We start from the raw sequence: 16622 nt of genomic DNA on the forward strand, positions 1-16622 counted from the left end.
ATCGTGATGGAAAGAAAAGTTTCAAATGGAAATTAAAAGTAAACTCGAACGGCACTCAGAAGAGAGCATACCTCCACCAGGTGCGCTGGTCACGTTTTGTATTCCAGAGTTCCCCTTAACTACCATAACTTTTTGAGATATCCTGCCAGAGGCTATATTGTTTGGCCCGATGGTGAAGAATCACTTTAAAATTCTACGAGATGGGTCCGGATCCAGATCTTCACCAAAATTGAATCGATTCTTCCTTGTCACACACACAACCTCTCCACCAAGCTTCGTCCAAATCCGTCCATAACGTTTTGAGATATCCTGCTGGATGTATCGTTTTTGGCCCTGTCTCCCAATGGTGAAGAATCATTTTAAAGAATTGTCGGAGCCGGATCCGATTCCAGATCTTCACCAAAATCGAATCATTTCGTCTTTGTCACACACGCCACATCTCTGCCGAATTTAGTCCGAATCCGTCTACAACCTTTTGAGATATCCTGTTCACAAACGGACAGACAGACAAACAGACAGGGGTAAAAAACATAACCTCCATCCACCGTTGGTGGCAGAAAATACGAAACTCTCACTTGGGAAACATTTTCAGTCCTTCAAGTATTTCCAAAGAGAATCAGTTATTGCCTACGACCATACCACCCTGAATACGCCCGATCTCGTCCGATCTCGGAACCTAAGCAGGTTCGGGCCCGGTTAGTACCTGGATGGGAGACCGCCTGGGAACCCCGGGTGTTGTAGGCTTTTTTTTCTCCTGCAGGGGGAGCCTGGGTCGGCTTTTTTTCCTCCGATTGGACACCATACCACCCTGCAGGCTTGTAGGCTTTTTTCCCTCCTCCTGGACACCATACCACACTGCAGTCTTGTGGGCTTTTTTTCCTCTCCTGGACACCATACCACCCTGCAGTCTTGGAGGCTTTTTTTCCTCCTCCTCGACACCATGCCACCCTGCAGTCTTGGAGGCTTTTTTTCCTCCTCCTGGGCACCATACCACCCTGCACTCTTGTCAGCTATTTTTCCTCCTCCTGGAGACGATACCACCCTGCACTCTTGTTGGCTTTTTGTCCTCCTCCTGGACACCATGCCACCCTGCAGTCTTGGAGGCTTTTTTTCCTCCTCCTGGACACCATGCCACTCTGCAGTCTTGTAGGCTTTTTTTCCTCCGACTGGACACCATACCATCCTGCAGTCTTGTGGGCTTTTTTCCCTCCTCCTGGACACCATGCCAACCTGCTGTCTTGGAAGCTTTTTTTCCTCCTCCTCGACACCATGCCACCCTGCTGTCTTGTCGGCTTTTTTTCCTCCGACTGGACACCATACCACCCTGCAGGCTTGTTGGCTTTTTTTCCTCCTCCTGGAAACCATACCACCCTGCAGTCTTGTGGGCTTTTTTTTCCTACTCCTGGACACCATACCACCCTGCAGTCTTGTAGGCTTTTTTTCCTCCTCCTGGACACCATGCCACCCTGCAGTCTTGGAGGCTTTTTTTCCTCCTCCTGGACACCATGCCACCCTGCAGTCTTGGAGGCTTTTTTTCCTCCTCCTGGACACCATGCCACTCTGCAGTCTTGTAGGCTTTTTTTCCTCCGTCTGGACACCATACCATCCTGCAGTCTTGTGGGCTTTTTTCCCTCCTCCTGGACACCATGCCACCCTGCTGTCTTGGAGGCTTTTTTTCCTCCTCCTCGACACCATGCCACCCTGCAGTCTTGTCGGCTTTTTTTCCTCCGACTGGACACCATACCACCCTGCAGGCTTGTTGGCTTTTTTTCCTCCTCCTGGACACCATACCACCCTGCAGTCTTGTGGGCTTTTTTTTCCTACTCCTGGACACCATACCACCCTGCAGTCTTGTAGGCTTTTTTTCCTCCTCCTGGACACCATGCCACCCTGCAGTCTTGGAGGCTTTTTTTCCTCCTCCTGGACACCATGCCACTCTGCAGTCTTGTAGGCTTTTTTTCCTCCTCCTGGACACCATACCACCCTGCAGTCTTGGAGGCTTTTTTTCCTCCTCCTGGACACCATGCCACTCTGCAGTCTTGTAGGCTTTTTTTCCTCCGACTGGACACCATACCACCCTGCAGTCTTGTGGGCTTTTTTCCCTCCTACTGGACACCTCTCCACCCTGCAGTCTTGTCGGCTTTTTTTCCTCCTCCTGGACTCCATGCCACCCTACAGTCTTGTGGGCTTTCTTTCCTCCTCCTGGACACCATACCCCCCAGCAGTCTTGTGGGCGTTTTTTTCCTCCTCCTGGACACCATACCACCCTGCAGTCTTGTAGGCTTTTTTTCCTCCTCCTGCACACCATACCACCCTGCAGTCTTGTAGGCTTTTTTTTCCATCTCCTGGACCCCATGCCACCATGCAGTCTTGAAGGCTTTTTTTCCTCCTCCTGGGCACCATACCACCCTGCTCTCTTGTCAGCTATTTTTCCTCCTCCTGGAGACGATAGCACCCTGCACTCTTGTTGGCTTTTTGTCCTCCTCCTGGACACCATACCACCCTGCAGTCTTGTGGGCTTTTTTTCCTCCTCCTGGACACCATACCACCCTGCAGTCTTGTACGCTTTTTTTCCTCCTCCTGGACACCAAACCACCCTGCAGTCTTGTGGGCTTTTTTCCTCCTCCTGGACACCATACCACCCTGCAGTCTTGAAGGCTTTTTTCCCCCTCCTGGACACCATACCACCCTGCAGTCTTGTGGGCTTTTTTTCTTCCTCCTGGACACCATACCACCCTGCAGTCTTGTCGGCTTTTTTCCTCCTCCTGGACACCATACCACCCTGCAGTCTTGTAGGCTTTTTTTCCTCCTCTTGGACACCATACCACCCTGCACTCTTGTAGGCTTGTTTTTCCTCCTCTTGGACACCATACCACCCTGCACTCTTGTAGGCTTTTTTTCCTCCTCTTGGACACCATACCACCCTGCAGTCTTGTAGGCTTTTTTTTCTCCTACAGGGGGAGGGAGTGTTGTTGGCTTTTTTTTCTCCTGCAGGGGGAGTGTTGTCGGCATTTTTTTCTCCTGCAGGTGGAGTGTTGTTGGCTTTTTTTTTCTCCTGCAGGGGGAGTGTTGTCGACTTTTTTTTCTCCTGCAGGGGGAGTCCTGTTGGCTTTTTTTTTCTCCTGCAGGGGGAGTGTTGTAGGCTTTTTTTCTCCTGCAGGCAGGGTGTTGTTGGCTATTTTTTTCTCCTGCAGGGGGAGTGTTGTAGGCTTTTTTTCTCCTGCAGGCAGAGTGTTGTTGGATTTTTTTCCTCCTCCAGGGGGAGTGCTGTTGGCTTTTTTTTTCTCCTGCAGGGGGAGTCTTGCAGGCTTTTTTTCTCCTGCAGGGGGAGGGAGTGTTGCAGGGTTTTTTTTTCTCCTGCAGGGGGACTGTTGTAAGATTTTTTTCTCCTGCAGGGGGAGTCTTGGAGGCTTTTTTTCTCCTGCAGGGGGAGGGAGTGTTGTAGGGTTTTTTTTCTCCTGCAGGGGGAGTGTTGTAAGTTTTTTTTTCTCCTGCAGGGAGAGTGATGTTGGCTTTTTTTTCTCCTGCAGGGGGAGGGTTGTTTTGATTGTCTGCGATTTGTGCTGTCTGACACGCTCGCTGGTATGTTCGTTTTTGCCGCACTACTCCTCGCCTTCAACTACAACTACCACTACTACGAGCCTTCAACTACTCCCAACGACCACGAGTACTTCCACCACCCCTATTGGCCTACTACGATTACAACGAGCCCACTTTTATCAGTACCGCCACTGCGACTACGACTACGACTACTAGCTGACTACTACCACTCCCACAAGCCGAATAAAAACCACTCGTACTACTGCCACCACTACCATTACCGATAAGGAATTGGAAAGAATGTGAGGGTTCTCCATTGAAAAAGAAGATCGTGATGGAAAGAAAAGTTTCAAATGGAAATTAAAAGTAAACTCGAACGGCACTCAGAAGAGAGCATACCTCCACCAGGTGCGCTGGTCACGTTTTGTATTCCAGAGTTCCCCTTAACTACCATAACTTTTTGAGATATCCTGCCAGAGGCTATATTGTTTGGCCCGATGGTGAAGAATCACTTTAAAATTCTACGAGATGGGTCCGGATCCAGATCTTCACCAAAATTGAATCGATTCTTCCTTGTCACACACACAACCTCTCCACCAAGCTTCGTCCAAATCCGTCCATAACGTTTTGAGATATCCTGCTGGATGTATCGTTTTTGGCCCTGTCTCCCAATGGTGAAGAATCATTTTAAAGAATTGTCGGAGCCGGATCCGATTCCAGATCTTCACCAAAATCGAATCATTTCGTCTTTGTCACACACGCCACATCTCTGCCGAATTTAGTCCGAATCCGTCTACAACCTTTTGAGATATCCTGTTCACAAACGGACAGACAGACAAACAGACAGGGGTAAAAAACATAACCTCCATCCACCGTTGGTGGCAGAAAATACGAAACTCTCACTTGGGAAACATTTTCAGTCCTTCAAGTATTTCCAAAGAGAATCAGTTATTGCCTACGACCATACCACCCTGAATACGCCCGATCTCGTCCGATCTCGGAAGCTAAGCAGGTTCGGGCCCGGTTAGTACCTGGATGGGAGACCGCCTGGGAACCCCGGGTGTTGTAGGCTTTTTTTTCTCCTGCAGGGGGAGTCTGGGTCGGCTTTTTTTCCTCCTCCTGGACACCATACCACCCTGCAGTCTTGTGGGCTTTTTTTTCCTACTCCTGGACACCATACCACCCTGCAGTCTTGTAGGCTTTTTTCCATCTCCTGGACACCATGCCACCCTGCAGTCTTATAGGCTTTTTTTCCTCCTCCTGGACACCATGCCACCCTGCAGTCTTGTGGGCTTTTTTTCCTCCTCCTGGGCACCATACCACCCTGCACTCTTGTCAGCTATTTTTCCTCCTCCTGGAGACGATACCACCCTGCACTCTTGTTGGCTTTTTGTCCTCCTCCTGGACACCATGCCACCCTGCAGTCTTGGAGGCTTTTTTTCCTCCTCCTGGACACCATGCCACTCTGCAGTCTTGTAGGCTTTTTTTCCTCCGACTGGACACCATACCATCCTGCAGTCTTGTGGGCTTTTTTCCCTCCTCCTGGACACCATGCCACCCTGCTGTCTTGGAAGCTTTTTTTCCTCCTCCTCGACACCATGCCACCCTGCTGTCTTGTCGGCTTTTTTTCCTCCGACTGGACACCATACCACCCTGCAGGCTTGTTGGCTTTTTTTCCTCCTCCTGGAAACCATACCACCCTGCAGTCTTGTGGGCTTTTTTTTCCTACTCCTGGACACCATACCACCCTGCAGTCTTGTAGGCTTTTTTTCCTCCTCCTGGACACCATGCCACCCTGCAGTCTTGGAGGCTTTTTTTCCTCCTCCTGGACACCATGCCACCCTGCAGTCTTGGAGGCTTTTTTTCCTCCTCCTGGACACCATGCCACTCTGCAGTCTTGTAGGCTTTTTTTCCTCCGTCTGGACACCATACCATCCTGCAGTCTTGTGGGCTTTTTTCCCTCCTCCTGGACACCATGCCACCCTGCTGTCTTGGAGGCTTTTTTTCCTCCTCCTCGACACCATGCCACCCTGCAGTCTTGTCGGCTTTTTTTCCTCCGACTGGACACCATACCACCCTGCAGGCTTGTTGGCTTTTTTTCCTCCTCCTGGACACCATACCACCCTGCAGTCTTGTGGGCTTTTTTTTCCTACTCCTGGACACCATACCACCCTGCAGTCTTGTAGGCTTTTTTTCCTCCTCCTGGACACCATGCCACCCTGCAGTCTTGGAGGCTTTTTTTCCTCCTCCTGGACACCATGCCACTCTGCAGTCTTGTAGGCTTTTTTTCCTCCTCCTGGACACCATACCACCCTGCAGTCTTGGAGGCTTTTTTTCCTCCTCCTGGACACCATGCCACTCTGCAGTCTTGTAGGCTTTTTTTCCTCCGACTGGACACCATACCACCCTGCAGTCTTGTGGGCTTTTTTCTCTCCTACTGGACACCTCTCCACCCTGCAGTCTTGTCGGCTTTTTTTCCTCCTCCTGGACTCCATGCCACCCTACAGTCTTGTGGGCTTTCTTTCCTCCTCCTGGACACCATACCCCCCAGCAGTCTTGTGGGCGTTTTTTTCCTCCTCCTGGACACCATACCACCCTGCAGTCTTGTAGGCTTTTTTTCCTCCTCCTGCACACCATACCACCCTGCAGTCTTGTAGGCTTTTTTTTCCATCTCCTGGACCCCATGCCACCATGCAGTCTTGAAGGCTTTTTTTCCTCCTCCTGGGCACCATACCACCCTGCTCTCTTGTCAGCTATTTTTCCTCCTCCTGGAGACGATAGCACCCTGCACTCTTGTTGGCTTTTTGTCCTCCTCCTGGACACCATACCACCCTGCAGTCTTGTGGGCTTTTTTTCCTCCTCCTGGACACCATACCACCCTGCAGTCTTGTACGCTTTTTTTCCTCCTCCTGGACACCAAACCACCCTGCAGTCTTGTGGGCTTTTTTCCTCCTCCTGGACACCATACCACCCTGCAGTCTTGAAGGCTTTTTTCCCCCTCCTGGACACCATACCACCCTGCAGTCTTGTGGGCTTTTTTTCTTCCTCCTGGACACCATACCACCCTGCAGTCTTGTCGGCTTTTTTCCTCCTCCTGGACACCATACCACCCTGCAGTCTTGTAGGCTTTTTTTCCTCCTCTTGGACACCATACCACCCTGCACTCTTGTAGGCTTGTTTTTCCTCCTCTTGGACACCATACCACCCTGCACTCTTGTAGGCTTTTTTTCCTCCTCTTGGACACCATACCACCCTGCAGTCTTGTAGGCTTTTTTTTCTCCTACAGGGGGAGGGAGTGTTGTTGGCTTTTTTTTCTCCTGCAGGGGGAGTGTTGTCGGCATTTTTTTCTCCTGCAGGTGGAGTGTTGTTGGCTTTTTTTTTCTCCTGCAGGGGGAGTGTTGTCGACTTTTTTTTCTCCTGCAGGGGGAGTCCTGTTGGCTTTTTTTTTCTCCTGCAGGGGGAGTGTTGTAGGCTTTTTTTCTCCTGCAGGCAGGGTGTTGTTGGCTATTTTTTTCTCCTGCAGGGGGAGTGTTGTAGGCTTTTTTTCTCCTGCAGGCAGAGTGTTGTTGGCTTTTTTTCCTCCTCCAGGGGGAGTGCTGTTGGCTTTTTTTTTCTCCTGCAGGGGGAGTCTTGCAGGCTTTTTTTCTCCTGCAGGGGGAGGGAGTGTTGCAGGGTTTTTTTTTCTCCTGCAGGGGGACTGTTGTAAGATTTTTTTCTCCTGCAGGGGGAGTCTTGGAGGCTTTTTTTCTCCTGCAGGGGGAGGGAGTGTTGTAGGGTTTTTTTTCTCCTGCAGGGGGAGTGTTGTAAGTTTTTTTTTCTCCTGCAGGGAGAGTGATGTTGGCTTTTTTTTCTCCTGCAGGGGGAGGGTTGTTTTGATTGTCTGCGATTTGTGCTGTCTGACACGCTCGCTGGTATGTTCGTTTTTGCCGCACTACTCCTCGCCTTCAACTACAACTACCACTACTACGAGCCTTCAACTACTCCCAACGACCACGAGTACTTCCACCACCCCTATTGGCCTACTACGATTACAACGAGCCCACTTTTATCAGTACCGCCACTGCGACTACGACTACGACTACTAGCTGACTACTACCACTCCCACAAGCCGAATAAAAACCACTCGTACTACTGCCACCACTACCATTACCGATAAGGAATTGGAAAGAATGTGAGGGTTCTCCATTGAAAAAGAAGATCGTGATGGAAAGAAAAGTTTCAAATGGAAATTAAAAGTAAACTCGAACGGCACTCAGAAGAGAGCATACCTCCACCAGGTGCGCTGGTCACGTTTTGTATTCCAGAGTTCCCCTTAACTACCATAACTTTTTGAGATATCCTGCCAGAGGCTATATTGTTTGGCCCGATGGTGAAGAATCACTTTAAAATTCTACGAGATGGGTCCGGATCCAGATCTTCACCAAAATTGAATCGATTCTTCCTTGTCACACACACAACCTCTCCACCAAGCTTCGTCCAAATCCGTCCATAACGTTTTGAGATATCCTGCTGGATGTATCGTTTTTGGCCCTGTCTCCCAATGGTGAAGAATCATTTTAAAGAATTGTCGGAGCCGGATCCGATTCCAGATCTTCACCAAAATCGAATCATTTCGTCTTTGTCACACACGCCACATCTCTGCCGAATTTAGTCCGAATCCGTCTACAACCTTTTGAGATATCCTGTTCACAAACGGACAGACAGACAAACAGACAGGGGTAAAAAACATAACCTCCATCCACCGTTGGTGGCAGAAAATACGAAACTCTCACTTGGGAAACATTTTCAGTCCTTCAAGTATTTCCAAAGAGAATCAGTTATTGCCTACGACCATACCACCCTGAATACGCCCGATCTCGTCCGATCTCGGAAGCTAAGCAGGTTCGGGCCCGGTTAGTACCTGGATGGGAGACCGCCTGGGAACCCCGGGTGTTGTAGGCTTTTTTTTCTCCTGCAGGGGGAGTCTGGGTCGGCTTTTTTTCCTCCTCCTGGACACCATACCACCCTGCAGTCTTGGAGGCTTTTTTTCCTCCTCCTCGACACCATGCCACCCTGCAGTCTTGGAGGCTTTTTTTCCTCCTCCTCGACACCATGCCACCCTGCAGTCTTGGAGGCTTTTTTTCCTCCTCCTCGACACCATGCCACCCTGCAGTCTTGTAGGCTTTTTTTCCTCCTCCTTGACACCATACCACCCTGCAGCCTTGTTGGCTTTTTTTTCCTCCTCCTGGACACCATACCACCCTGCAGTCTTGTAGGCTTTTTTTCCTCCTCCTCGACACCATGCCACCCTGCTGTCTAGGAGGCTTTTTTTCCTCCTCCTTGACACCATACCACCCTGCAGCCTTGTTGGCTTTTTTTTCCTCCTCCTGGACACCATACCACCCTGCAGTCTTGGAGGCTTTTTTTCCTCCTCCTGGACACCATGCCACCCTGCAGTCTTGTAGGCTTTTTTTCCTCCTCCTGGACACCATACCACCCTGCAGTCTTGTAGGCTTTTTTTCCATCTCCTGGACCCCATGCCACCCTGCAGTCTTATAGACTTTTTTTCCTCCTCCTGGACACCATGCCACCCTGCAGTCTTGGAGGCGTTTTTTCCTCCTTGACACCATACCACCCTGCAGTCTTGTGGGCTTTTTTTCCTCCTCCTGGGCACCATTCCACCCTTCACTCTTGTCAGCTATTTTTCCTCCTCCTGGACACCATGCCACCCTGCAGTCTTGGAGGCTTTTTTTCCTCCTCCTGGACACCATGCCACTCTGCAGTCTTGTAGGCTTTTCTTCCTCCGACTGGACACCATACCACCCTGCAGTCTTGTGCGCTTTTTTCCCTCCTCCTGGACACCATACCACCCTGCAGTCTTGTGGGCTTTTTTTCCTCCTCCTGGACACCATACCACCCTGCAGTCTTGGAGGCTTTTTTTCCTCCTCCTCGACACCATGCCACCCTGCAGTCTTGTAGGCTTTTTTTCCCCCTCCTGGACACCATGCCACCCTGCTGTCTTGTAGGCTTTTTTTCCTCCTCCTGGACACCATGCCACTCTGCAGTCTTGTAGGCTTTTTTTCCTCCTCCTGGACACCATACCACCCTGCAGTCTTGGAGGCTTTTTTTCCTCCTCCTGGACACCATGCCACTCTGCAGTCTTGTAGGCTTTTTTTCCTCCGACTGGACACCATACCACCCTGCAGTCTTGTGGGCTTTTTTCCCTCCTACTGGACACCTCTCCACCCTGCAGTCTTGTCGGCTTTTTTTCCTCCTCCTGGACTCCATGCCACCCTACAGTCTTGTGGGCTTTCTTTCCTCCTCCTGGACACCATACCCCCCAGCAGTCTTGTGGGCGTTTTTTTCCTCCTCCTGGACACCATACCACCCTGCAGTCTTGTAGGCTTTTTTTCCTCCTCCTGCACACCATACCACCCTGCAGTCTTGTAGGCTTTTTTTTCCATCTCCTGGACCCCATGCCACCATGCAGTCTTGAAGGCTTTTTTTCCTCCTCCTGGGCACCATACCACCCTGCTCTCTTGTCAGCTATTTTTCCTCCTCCTGGAGACGATAGCACCCTGCACTCTTGTTGGCTTTTTGTCCTCCTCCTGGACACCATACCACCCTGCAGTCTTGTGGGCTTTTTTTCCTCCTCCTGGACACCATACCACCCTGCAGTCTTGTACGCTTTTTTTCCTCCTCCTGGACACCAAACCACCCTGCAGTCTTGTGGGCTTTTTTCCTCCTCCTGGACACCATACCACCCTGCAGTCTTGAAGGCTTTTTTCCCCCTCCTGGACACCATACCACCCTGCAGTCTTGTGGGCTTTTTTTCTTCCTCCTGGACACCATACCACCCTGCAGTCTTGTCGGCTTTTTTCCTCCTCCTGGACACCATACCACCCTGCAGTCTTGTAGGCTTTTTTTCCTCCTCTTGGACACCATACCACCCTGCACTCTTGTAGGCTTGTTTTTCCTCCTCTTGGACACCATACCACCCTGCACTCTTGTAGGCTTTTTTTCCTCCTCTTGGACACCATACCACCCTGCAGTCTTGTAGGCTTTTTTTTCTCCTACAGGGGGAGGGAGTGTTGTTGGCTTTTTTTCTCCTGCAGGGGGAGTGTTGTCGGCATTTTTTTCTCCTGCAGGTGGAGTGTTGTTGGCTTTTTTTTTCTCCTGCAGGGGGAGTGTTGTCGACTTTTTTTTCTCCTGCAGGGGGAGTCCTGTTGGCTTTTTTTTTCTCCTGCAGGGGGAGTGTTGTAGGCTTTTTTTCTCCTGCAGGCAGGGTGTTGTTGGCTATTTTTTTCTCCTGCAGGGGGAGTGTTGTAGGCTTTTTTTCTCCTGCAGGCAGAGTGTTGTTGGCTTTTTTTCCTCCTCCAGGGGGAGGGCTGTTGGCTTTTTTTTCTCCTGCAGGGGGAGTCTTGCAGGCTTTTTTTCTCCTGCAGGGGGAGGGAGTGTTGCAGGGTTTTTTTTTCTCCTGCAGGGGGACTGTTGTAAGATTTTTTTCTCCTGCAGGGGGAGTCTTGGAGGCTTTTTTTCTCCTGCAGGGGGAGGGAGTGTTGTAGGGTTTTTTTTCTCCTGCAGGGGGAGTGTTGTAAGTTTTTTTTTCTCCTGCAGGGAGAGTGATGTTGGCTTTTTTTTCTCCTGCAGGGGGAGGGTTGTTTTGATTGTCTGCGATTTGTGCTGTCTGACACGCTCGCTGGTATGTTCGTTTTTGCCGCACTACTCCTCGCCTTCAACTACAACTACCACTACTACGAGCCTTCAACTACTCCCAACGACCACGAGTACTTCCACCACCCCTATTGGCCTACTACGATTACAACGAGCCCACTTTTATCAGTACCGCCACTGCGACTACGACTACGACTACTAGCTGACTACTACCACTCCCACAAGCCGAATAAAAACCACTCGTACTACTGCCACCACTACCATTACCGATAAGGAATTGGAAAGAATGTGAGGGTTCTCCATTGAAAAAGAAGATCGTGATGGAAAGAAAAGTTTCAAATGGAAATTAAAAGTAAACTCGAACGGCACTCAGAAGAGAGCATACCTCCACCAGGTGCGCTGGTCACGTTTTGTATTCCAGAGTTCCCCTTAACTACCATAACTTTTTGAGATATCCTGCCAGAGGCTATATTGTTTGGCCCGATGGTGAAGAATCACTTTAAAATTCTACGAGATGGGTCCGGATCCAGATCTTCACCAAAATTGAATCGATTCTTCCTTGTCACACACACAACCTCTCCACCAAGCTTCGTCCAAATCCGTCCATAACGTTTTGAGATATCCTGCTGGATGTATCGTTTTTGGCCCTGTCTCCCAATGGTGAAGAATCATTTTAAAGAATTGTCGGAGCCGGATCCGATTCCAGATCTTCACCAAAATCGAATCATTTCGTCTTTGTCACACACGCCACATCTCTGCCGAATTTAGTCCGAATCCGTCTACAACCTTTTGAGATATCCTGTTCACAAACGGACAGACAGACAAACAGACAGGGGTAAAAAACATAACCTCCATCCACCGTTGGTGGCAGAAAATACGAAACTCTCACTTGGGAAACATTTTCAGTCCTTCAAGTATTTCCAAAGAGAATCAGTTATTGCCTACGACCATACCACCCTGAATACGCCCGATCTCGTCCGATCTCGGAAGCTAAGCAGGTTCGGGCCCGGTTAGTACCTGGATGGGAGACCGCCTGGGAACCCCGGGTGTTGTAGGCTTTTTTTTCTCCTGCAGGGGGAGTCTGGGTCGGCTTTTTTTCCTCCTCCTGGACACCATACCACCCTGCAGTCTTGGAGGCTTTTTTTCCTCCTCCTCGACACCATGCCACCCTGCAGTCTTGGAGGCTTTTTTTCCTCCTCCTCGACACCATGCCACCCTGCAGTCTTGGAGGCTTTTTTTCCTCCTCCTCGACACCATGCCACCCTGCAGTCTTGTAGGCTTTTTTTCCTCCTCCTTGACACCATACCACCCTGCAGCCTTGTTGGCTTTTTTTTCCTCCTCCTGGACACCATACCACCCTGCAGTCTTGTAGGCTTTTTTTCCTCCTCCTCGACACCATGCCACCCTGCTGTCTAGGAGGCTTTTTTTCCTCCTCCTTGACACCATACCACCCTGCAGCCTTGTTGGCTTTTTTTTCCTCCTCCTGGACACCATACCACCCTGCAGTCTTGGAGGCTTTTTTTCCTCCTCCTGGACACCATGCCACCCTGCAGTCTTGTAGGCTTTTTTTCCTCCTCCTGGACACCATACCACCCTGCAGTCTTGTAGGCTTTTTTTCCATCTCCTGGACCCCATGCCACCCTGCAGTCTTATAGACTTTTTTTCCTCCTCCTGGACACCATGCCACCCTGCAGTCTTGGAGGCGTTTTTTCCTCCTTGACACCATACCACCCTGCAGTCTTGTGGGCTTTTTTTCCTCCTCCTGGGCACCATTCCACCCTTCACTCTTGTCAGCTATTTTTCCTCCTCCTGGACACCATGCCACCCTGCAGTCTTGGAGGCTTTTTTTCCTCCTCCTGGACACCATGCCACTCTGCAGTCTTGTAGGCTTTTCTTCCTCCGACTGGACACCATACCACCCTGCAGTCTTGTGCGCTTTTTTCCCTCCTCCTGGACACCATACCACCCTGCAGTCTTGTGGGCTTTTTTTCCTCCTCCTGGACACCATACCACCCTGCAGTCTTGGAGGCTTTTTTTCCTCCTCCTCGACACCATGCCACCCTGCAGTCTTGTAGGCTTTTTTTCCCCCTCCTGGACACCATGCCACCCTGCTGTCTTGTAGGCTTTTTTTCCTCCTCCTGGACACCATGCCACTCTGCAGTCTTGTAGGCTTTTTTTCCTCCTCCTGGACACCATACCACCCTGCAGTCTTGGAGGCTTTTTTTCCTCCTCCTGGACACCATGCCACTCTGCAGTCTTGTAGGCTTTTTTTCCTCCGACTGGACACCATACCACCCTGCAGTCTTGTGGGCTTTTTTCCCTCCTACTGGACACCTCTCCACCCTGCAGTCTTGTCGGCTTTTTTTCCTCCTCCTGGACTCCATGCCACCCTACAGTCTTGTGGGCTTTCTTTCCTCCTCCTGGACACCATACCCCCCAGCAGTCTTGTGGGCGTTTTTTTCCTCCTCCTGGACACCATACCACCCTGCAGTCTTGTAGGCTTTTTTTCCTCCTCCTGCACACCATACCACCCTGCAGTCTTGTAGGCTTTTTTTTCCATCTCCTGGACCCCATGCCACCATGCAGTCTTGAAGGCTTTTTTTCCTCCTCCTGGGCACCATACCACCCTGCTCTCTTGTCAGCTATTTTTCCTCCTCCTGGAGACGATAGCACCCTGCACTCTTGTTGGCTTTTTGTCCTCCTCCTGGACACCATACCACCCTGCAGTCTTGTGGGCTTTTTTTCCTCCTCCTGGACACCATACCACCCTGCAGTCTTGTACGCTTTTTTTCCTCCTCCTGGACACCAAACCACCCTGCAGTCTTGTGGGCTTTTTTCCTCCTCCTGGACACCATACCACCCTGCAGTCTTGAAGGCTTTTTTCCCCCTCCTGGACACCATACCACCCTGCAGTCTTGTGGGCTTTTTTTCTTCCTCCTGGACACCATACCACCCTGCAGTCTTGTCGGCTTTTTTCCTCCTCCTGGACACCATACCACCCTGCAGTCTTGTAGGCTTTTTTTCCTCCTCTTGGACACCATACCACCCTGCACTCTTGTAGGCTTGTTTTTCCTCCTCTTGGACACCATACCACCCTGCACTCTTGTAGGCTTTTTTTCCTCCTCTTGGACACCATACCACCCTGCAGTCTTGTAGGCTTTTTTTTCTCCTACAGGGGGAGGGAGTGTTGTTGGCTTTTTTTCTCCTGCAGGGGGAGTGTTGTCGGCATTTTTTTCTCCTGCAGGTGGAGTGTTGTTGGCTTTTTTTTTCTCCTGCAGGGGGAGTGTTGTCGACTTTTTTTTCTCCTGCAGGGGGAGTCCTGTTGGCTTTTTTTTTCTCCTGCAGGGGGAGTGTTGTAGGCTTTTTTTCTCCTGCAGGCAGGGTGTTGTTGGCTATTTTTTTCTCCTGCAGGGGGAGTGTTGTAGGCTTTTTTTCTCCTGCAGGCAGAGTGTTGTTGGCTTTTTTTCCTCCTCCAGGGGGAGGGCTGTTGGCTTTTTTTTCTCCTGCAGGGGGAGTCTTGCAGGCTTTTTTTCTCCTGCAGGGGGAGGGAGTGTTGCAGGGTTTTTTTTTCTCCTGCAGGGGGACTGTTGTAAGATTTTTTTCTCCTGCAGGGGGAGTCTTGGAGGCTTTTTTTCTCCTGCAGGGGGAGGGAGTGTTGTAGGGTTTTTTTTCTCCTGCAGGGGGAGTGTTGTAAGTTTTTTTTTCTCCTGCAGGGAGAGTGATGTTGGCTTTTTTTTCTCCTGCAGGGGGAGGGTTGTTTTGATTGTCTGCGATTTGTGCTGTCTGACACGCTCGCTGGTATGTTCGTTTTTGCCGCACTACTCCTCGCCTTCAACTACAACTACCACTACTACGAGCCTTCAACTACTCCCAACGACCACGAGTACTTCCACCACCCCTATTGGCCTACTACGATTACAACGAGCCCACTTTTATCAGTACCGCCACTGCGACTACGACTACGACTACTAGCTGACTACTACCACTCCCACAAGCCGAATAAAAACCACTCGTACTACTGCCACCACTACCATTACCGATAAGGAATTGGAAAGAATGTGAGGGTTCTCCATTGAAAAAGAAGATCGTGATGGAAAGAAAAGTTTCAAATGGAAATTAAAAGTAAACTCGAACGGCACTCAGAAGAGAGCATACCTCCACCAGGTGCGCTGGTCACGTTTTGTATTCCAGAGTTCCCCTTAACTACCATAACTTTTTGAGATATCCTGCCAGAGGCTATATTGTTTGGCCCGATGGTGAAGAATCACTTTAAAATTCTACGAGATGGGTCCGGATCCAGATCTTCACCAAAATTGAATCGATTCTTCCTTGTCACACACACAACCTCTCCACCAAGCTTCGTCCAAATCCGTCCATAACGTTTTGAGATATCCTGCTGGATGTATCGTTTTTGGCCCTGTCTCCCAATGGTGAAGAATCATTTTAAAGAATTGTCGGAGCCGGATCCGATTCCAGATCTTCACCAAAATCGAATCATTTCGTCTTTGTCACACACGCCACATCTCTGCCGAATTTAGTCCGAATCCGTCTACAACCTTTTGAGATATCCTGTTCACAAACGGACAGACAGACAAACAGACAGGGGTAAAAAACATAACCTCCATCCACCGTTGGTGGCAGAAAATACGAAACTCTCACTTGGGAAACATTTTCAGTCCTTCAAGTATTTCCAAAGAGAATCAGTTATTGCCTACGACCATACCACCCTGAATACGCCCGATCTCGTCCGATCTCGGAAGCTAAGCAGGTTCGGGCCCGGTTAGTACCTGGATGGGAGACCGCCTGGGAACCCCGGGTGTTGTAGGCTTTTTTTTCTCCTGCAGGGGGAGCCTGGGTCGGCTTTTTTTCCTCCGATTGGACACCATACCACCCTGCAGGCTTGTAGGCTTTTTTTCCCTCCTCCTGGACACCATACCACACTGCAGTCTTGTGGGCTTTTTTTCCTCTCCTGGACACCATACCACCCTGCAGTCTTGGAGGCTTTTTTTCCTCCTCCTCGACACCATGCCACCCTGCAGTCTTGGAGGCTTTTTTTCCTCCTCCTCGACACCATGCCACCCTGCAGTCTTGGAGGCTTTTTTTCCTCCTCCTCGACACCATGCCACCCTGCAGTCTTGTAGGCTTTTTTTCCTCCTCCTTGACACCATACCACCCTGCAGCCTTGTTGGCTTTTTTTTCCTCCTCCTGGACACCATACCACCCTGCAGTCTTGTAGGCTTTTTTTCCTCCTCCTCGACACCATGCCACCCTGCTGTCTAGGAGGCTTTTTTTCCTCCTCCTTGACACCATACCACCCTGCAGCCTTGTTGGCTTTTTTTTCCTCCTCCTGGACACCATACCACCCTGCAGTCTTGGAGGCTTTTTTTCCTCCTCCTGGACACCATGCCACCCTGCAGTCTTGTAGGCTT

The 16622-nt window shown here is 50.2% G+C and overlaps 5 non-coding genes across 5 annotated transcripts; all 5 read left to right on the forward strand.

Annotated features, from left to right (window-relative positions):
• The first annotated feature begins 625 nt into the window (after nt 1-625).
• On the forward strand, nt 626-744 carry LOC144890000 (5S ribosomal RNA). The gene has a single exon (XR_013622194.1). It is a non-coding gene; the product is annotated as a 5S ribosomal RNA (ribosomal RNA).
• Nucleotides 745-4493: 3749 nt separating this feature from the next.
• On the forward strand, nt 4494-4612 carry LOC144890075 (5S ribosomal RNA). The gene has a single exon (XR_013622275.1). It is a non-coding gene; the product is annotated as a 5S ribosomal RNA (ribosomal RNA).
• A 3750-nt stretch (nt 4613-8362) lies between these two features.
• On the forward strand, nt 8363-8481 carry LOC144890084 (5S ribosomal RNA). Its single transcript, XR_013622284.1, has one exon. It is a non-coding gene; the product is annotated as a 5S ribosomal RNA (ribosomal RNA).
• Nucleotides 8482-12132: 3651 nt separating this feature from the next.
• LOC137419982 (5S ribosomal RNA) lies at nt 12133-12251 on the forward strand. Its single transcript, XR_010983115.1, has one exon. It is a non-coding gene; the product is annotated as a 5S ribosomal RNA (ribosomal RNA).
• A 3651-nt stretch (nt 12252-15902) lies between these two features.
• LOC144890104 (5S ribosomal RNA) lies at nt 15903-16021 on the forward strand. Its single transcript, XR_013622287.1, has one exon. It is a non-coding gene; the product is annotated as a 5S ribosomal RNA (ribosomal RNA).
• Nucleotides 16022-16622: the final 601 nt, after the last annotated feature.

This window comes from Myxine glutinosa, chromosome 1 (assembly GCF_964187855.1).
Source record: "Myxine glutinosa chromosome 1, kmMyxGlut1.1, whole genome shotgun sequence".
NCBI classification, from domain to species: Eukaryota; Metazoa; Chordata; class Myxini; order Myxiniformes; family Myxinidae; genus Myxine; species Myxine glutinosa.